The 6,814-nt window shown below is 36.8% G+C and overlaps 1 non-coding gene across 1 annotated transcript; it reads right to left on the minus strand.

The window, feature by feature from the left end:
* Positions 1 to 2,517: 2,517 nt before the first annotated feature.
* On the minus strand, positions 2,518 to 2,590 carry TRNAF-GAA. The gene has a single exon. It is a non-coding gene; the product is annotated as a tRNA-Phe (tRNA).
* Between the last annotated feature and the right edge of the window lie 4,224 nt (positions 2,591 to 6,814).

Raw genomic sequence — 6,814 nt, forward strand, 5'->3', positions numbered from 1 at the left:
ACAAACCTTCAACAAGGCCATAGTGGAGTGCTATAACTGTCACAAGCTAGGACATTTTCAATGGGAATGTCAAGCATGGTTGTAACCGGAACGGGTAATGTACGACTGGAAGTGATTGGAATCATAATGATAATCACAGGAGTGTTCTATGTGCCAGACCTGAAGAACAATTTGTTGAGTAGTGGTAAATTGCAACCAAAGGGGGTTACCTTTTTGTTTCAAAATGGAACATGCAAGGTGTTTCATCCTAAGAGAGGCTTAATCATGGAGACAAAGATGTCTTTGAATCGAATATTCGTATTGCATGCTATTTCTCAGCCTGTAGCAGCCACTCAAACTCAATTGAAACTTATGGGGAGAAGTGGTTCAAGGTCTCTGTCATACACTCACCGCTCCAATTCCTATCGCCATAGTCAGAGAAGCAGAAGGGACCCAAGTCCTTCCCCCTATCATTCCATTACCCATTCCAAGAGAAGCAGCCGTTCAAGTTCCCTCAGCCGCCAACGCAGAAGTAGGTCTTCCTCGTTATCTCCTTTCCCCAAATTGTTCAGTTTCAGTCCTAGTTGTGCATCCACTGATCGGAATCATTCCATAGAGAAGCTTAAGAAAGAGGAAGAAGAGAAGAAAAGACGTGAAGCAAAGTTGAAGAAGTTAGAAGAAGATGCAGCTAGGAGGATGGAAGAACTAATTCAGAAGAAGATGCAGCTAGGAGGATGGAAAAACTAATTCAGAAGAAGGTTGGAGAAAGGCAAAACTCTGAAGTGACTAAATTAGAAATACAGAGAAGAATAGAGGAAGGTCGCACGAAGTTGTTTGTTGATGTTGATGTGCAGCTTGAGAAAGAGAAAGAAGCCGCTCTTACTGCTACAAGACAAAAAGAAGAACAAGCACGAAAAGAGAGAGAAGAGCTAGATAAAATGCTAGAAAAGAAAAGAAGAAGGGTAGAAAAAGCACAACGACGATTAGTTCTGGAGCTACAGCGGAAGGAAGAAAAACAATATTGTGAGCTCGAGTTGATTTAGAGACAAAAAGAGGAGGCATCTCAGAGAACTAAGCTAGATGATAAGAGTTTGAGTTATGTTGTGCTGGTAGTTAGTGAAGAGTCAAAAGCTTACCGACTCTATGATATAGAAGCGACAGATGAAAATAATGATACAGAAGTGGCAGATGAAAATAATGATATAGAAGCGACAGATGAAAATACTACAGAGGAAAATACAACCCCTTAAGGGGAAACCGGGATGCTAAGGAATTAAAAAGCTTTATTTTTGACGTAGAACAATACTTGAAGGTTATTGGAACTTGCTCATAGGACCTAAGAGTTACATTGGTCGCAATGCATCTCATGGACGATGCAAAACTATGGTGGCACTCGAAGGTGAATGGTATAAAAAATGGGTCATGCACCATAAACTCATGGGAAGATTGTTGTTGGAATCGATGCAATCGACGCTCCTCTGGATGAGTTGCCAATCAAAGACCTGACGTTTGATGTTGACCCTTTTGAAGAAAGAGCCACACGATCGAACAGCTCGAAACATCGCGGTAACTTTGAGAACTCTATCACACACATGAAAGGACGTGTCGAAGAGTTAGACATTACCCAAAACATCATAGTAAAACTCTTCAGCGATTAGACAAAAGACTTTAGGACAACTACACCAAAAATTCATTGTTGTCCAACGGTTTGGATATTTGGCTTTCACCTAGGAGATTCTGGTTTGATTCTCTGAAATTGAATATTATTTTCTTATTTCTTTCTATTTTATAGTTTCATCTTTTGTCACCAATTATATTTAAACTTTACCTCATTCTCAGGGCACTGTAATGGTCAAGTTCAATAGTATCTTAGATTAAAAAGACTTTTTTGAACATCGTACCTATGTTAGTGTTATGTAATAGATATTTGTTTCAATTTCAACAAGTGGGGTTGAGGTGATTCAAATGGTTAATGCAATAATCCGGCTATTTTCGAGGTCTCTCTTGTTGAACGCCATCATGATTTAGATGTGCACCCGAGTGAGTTTGACAAGGAGACCCAAATTTAAACTTTACCTACGTTTGAGAGGCACTATAATGGTCAAGTTCAATGGTATTTTAGATTAAAAAGACTTTTATGAACTTTGTACCTTTGTTAGTGTTATGTTATAGACATTTGGTCAAGTTCAACAAGTGGGGTTGAGGTGATTCAAATGGTTAATGCCACTTTATTTGATTCAAATTGTTAATGTGATAATCAAGTTGAATAGTTACAGGTTATTTCCAAGGTCTCTCTTATTGAACGCCAACAAGACTGGAATGATTGAGATGAGCACGTGAGTGAGTTTGACCAAATTGAAATAAAATCAAATAAAATCACTAAAAAAAATCGTTCCAGTCGTTCAACTCGCCTTATGACACTTCCTTCCAAGAACCTCAATGGATGGGTTACAAACTTACATTACCAATCTCGACAACTGGACGTGTCATCTGTGTTAGAAGAACGACCGCATTAGAGCAAGTCATGAGGATAGAAGATGCGGTGAATATGAATCGAACACATGACCTTTAGATCTTCAATCTGACACTCTCCCAACTGAGCTATCCCCGCAATCATTAGAAATCAAAATTCATCAGTAAAGATATTTTCATTGATTCATTGAGATTTTAAAAAGAAATAATGACTATATTTTTATTGAATAGTCAGGTTATGCAAATAGAAACAGGTGCGGTTAACGGGGAGATCGAACACATGACCTTCAAATAAATCTGACGCTCTCCAAACTGAGCTATCCTCGCTAACATTAAAAATGAAAGTTTTGATGTAAAGATCTTTCCGCTAATTAATTGAAATTTTAGAAAGAAATGATCACTAATTTTTGATTGAATAGTCAAATTGTGCAATGTGAACCATGTGTGGTTAACGTGGATCGAGCACGAGACCTTCAAATCTTCAATCTAACGCTCTCTCAACTGAGCTATCCACACTATAGTTAAAAATAAAAATTCATCAGTAAAGGTATTTTCGCTAATTCATTGAAATTTTAAATAGAAATAATCACTAATTTTTAATAAGATATTCAAGTTATTCAACTTGTATAAGGTGCGGTGAACTAGAACACGTTAGGTATTTTCGATAATTCATTGAGATTTTAGAAAGGAATAATGACTAATTTTAGATTGAATAGTTGAGTTATGCAACTAGAATTAGGTGCACTGAACGTGGAGATCAAACACGTGACCTTCAAATCTTGAGTCTGACTCTCTCCCAACAGAGCTATCCCTGCTAATATTAAAAATGAAAATTCATAAGTAAAGGTATTTCCGATAATTCATTATGTTTAAAAAAGAAATAACCACTAATTTTAGATTGAATAAGCAAGTTATGTTTTTAGATTGTATAGTCACATAATCAACTTGTATTAGGTGAGTTGAACAGGGATAAAACATGTGTGACCTTCAAATTTTCAGTCTAACAATCTCCCAACTAAGCTACTCTTGCTAACATTAAAAATGAATATTCATCAGTAAAGGTATTGGATACACTTCTTGAAATTCAACAAAATGCAATAGTATTAGACCGATATGCTAGATTTAAATCTCGCTTTTGGAAAATTCAACAAAAGGCATTGGGTACGCAGTTGTAGTACGACATTCCACCCATAAAAAGATGGTCAAACAGAAATGCTCAAGCAAATATTGGAAGACATGTTGAGGGTATATGTGATGGATTTTGGAGGAAGTTGGGATAAGTACCTACCCCTTATGAAATTCGCTTATAATAATACTTGCCAAGCCACCATACAAATGGCCACATACGAGGTTCTCTATGGATGAAGATTTCGATCCCCTATCCTTTGGGAAGAAGGGGGGCAAACGACAACTATTGGGCCAGAGCTGGTGCAAATTTCCAACGCCGCAGTCCAGAAGATTAAAGCTAAGATACAAACCGCACAAAACCAAGAGAAAAGCTATGCAGACCTAAGGCGCAAGGACATGGAATTGTAGGTAGGGGATCATATATTCCTAAAGGTAGCACCCAATGAGAGGGGTGCTCAGGTAGGGTGAAAAGGGGAAGCTAAGCCCTAGGTTTATCCGTCCCTCTGAGATATTAGAAAGGATTGGATCTGTGGCCTATAGAATCGGGCAATGCCCAAACTTGTTTACAGTACATAATATCTTTCATGTATCCTTACTACGGAAGTATACCCTAGATCGTTCGCACGTACTGACTCATGAAACTCTCTTCTTGAGAGATGACCTAACGTATAAAGAAGACCCGATTTAAATAATAGACAAGAAAGTCAAATGATTGAGAAACAAGGAAATCCATCTTGTTAAGGTCCTATGGAAGAATCATAGAGTAGAAGAAGACACTTGGGAAACAGAAGGCAAATAAGAACCTTGTACCCTGACCTATTTTAGAATAAGCACTTTCGATGACTGAAAGTTTTCGAAGGAGAGGAGAATTTGCAACACTCAAGGTCTCCAATAAGAGACAGTGTATAATCCCTATTAGGTTGTATCTAGAAGCAAAGAACAAGTAAAATTGAAAAAACATTGAGAAAATGGTACATTTTCTAATTTTTATAAACTTCTCGAATCATTAAATTTTTTATAGAATAAGAATTACAAGGTGCTTAAAAAAGGAAGGCTCGGAGAAGACTTTTCTGGCAGAAGATTCAGAAAATTCAAGAATGAAATTATAGAAATTCTAGATGTTTCAATGGTAGTGGAAAATCTGTCTATAAATTATGAATTAGGGTAGACTATTAGGGAAAAAGCAAGCTTAATCGAGTACCCAATCGAGAGATACAAGTTTTTTGTTTTGGGGTGTCGTGTTCATGGGTTTACCTCGAATTCAAGAACTATAGTCCACTATTCATTTCCAAACTTGTTTCTGCACCTTCTAAATAAGTTTACCCATAAGTTTAGTTTGGTGAAGGAAAGAGGTCCTCAAAGTGCTAGTAGGTTTTCACACGAATTAGTCCACGTTAGGTTACCCTCTAATGTTTTCCTAAGTTAAAACCTCAACTCCTAAAGCCTAACCCATGACATTATGTATAAACCTAGGTTCATCAATAATCCATATACCAAGTATCTAGAACTATGTGAATAACATGCTAAATAAGTTGCTAGGATCCATACCCATAAGTAACCATTATCTGCATTACGATGTGTACTAAAAGGCCCCTATTCCTCTTTAGGTAGGATGTCCTGCAAAATGTATCATGAGCTAGATGTTATGATAGGCCTACCTTTCCCATCTGTTAAACGAGATGTCCTGCACCACGATTTACTAGTAGGACTACATGATTATGACGACACCACTCATGTGTTCATGGGGAGAAAATTGAAGGTTATTTTCGGGGAAGGTTTTCAGGATCAATATATGATACATGACACGATGACCTCTAAGTTCTAAGATCCTGAAAACATAACAAAAAGTAATATCTTAGCTTAAGGTTGCGATTAAGAACCTACTAGTAGGTTACTTACTAAGTTTTACTCACTCCATGTTTATCATTTTTTTTTCAAATAACTAAGAGTTGGTCATGGATGAGAGTGGACTTTGGAGTGTGGGCCATGGACTAGCCTCTATTTTTAATCTAGTATTTTTTGTTCTTCTTTTGAGTCTGCTTCTTATTTTATATTTGTAACGGGTATGTATATGTAACACCCCAAAAATGAAGGAAATTAGCTCCCATAAGAATAAGCCACTCATGAAAGACCCAAAGGATAGAAAGGAAAAAAAAATTAAAGGATTAAGCAAGAACAAGGGACTTAGTCAAGTAACTCGTGTACCCTAACAAGTGATTTCAAGGAGTTAAAGGCCTTTTGAAAATGATTGGAAAGGAAAAAGTAAATGAAAAAGGAAAAAAAGTCATTTTATCAATTATCAAGAATCTTTACGGATTTGTAATTCCTTATCTTGAAGGAATCTCAAGATTCAAAATCAGTGAGAAATGATCAAAAAAAGCGACGAGGAATTTGTAGAAAAATTATAGATTTTTGGAGAAAAATAATAATAAAATATTCAAAAAGTGGCAAATTACGAAAATACCTCTAGAAGAATGGATAATTACATAAATGCTACTCTAATTAGAATCAGAGAATCTACCGTGACCATCCGAGCAAAATCTTTCGAACTTAAATTTCAACCGTCGGATCTCTTCCAAAATTTGATATGATCTAGAACGAATACGCACAGATCATCACATCCAACGACTAGTATTCAAAGCCAAGGTCGGTAAGGATATGATCGGAGTTGATATCTCCGAAAAATTATCTAGAAAGTTCGATCTTTAAATAACGAAGATTCTGGAGCTCTCAATGTCGGTTTAAGCTCCTCCTATTAAGTCTGAAGTAGGAGCAACAATACGGAATAAGAATCGAGAAAGGTCGATCCCCCAATCGAAGGCAATAAGCGTTTAGATTGTGGGTCTCCTACTCTCAGATTTCTTCCAAATTCGAGAGAAATCCTCCACTATTTCTCTTCAATGTTCTAAATAACGAAGAATCTGGAGCTCTCAATGTCAATTTAAGCTCCTCCTATAAAGTCTGAAGTAGGAGCAACAATACGAAATAAGAATCAAGAAAGGTCGATCCTCAAATCGAAGACAATAAGCGTTTAGATTATGGGTCTCCTACTCTCAGATTTCTTCCAAATTCGAGAGCAATCCTCCACCATTTCTCTTCAAACTTATTCCTACCGTTTCTCAACAAGATTACCCACAAGTTCTATGAAGGAATAGAGTGCTGAAAGTGCCTAGAAACCATTCCCCCAATTCAATCAGCCATTGAAGAACTTCAAGAAAAACTTGAAAATCCAATT

The sequence above is a fragment of the Cucurbita moschata genome, unplaced genomic scaffold, assembly GCF_002738365.1.
Source record: "Cucurbita moschata cultivar Rifu unplaced genomic scaffold, Cmos_1.0 Cmo_Scf00141, whole genome shotgun sequence".
Classification (NCBI taxonomy): domain Eukaryota; kingdom Viridiplantae; phylum Streptophyta; class Magnoliopsida; order Cucurbitales; family Cucurbitaceae; genus Cucurbita; species Cucurbita moschata.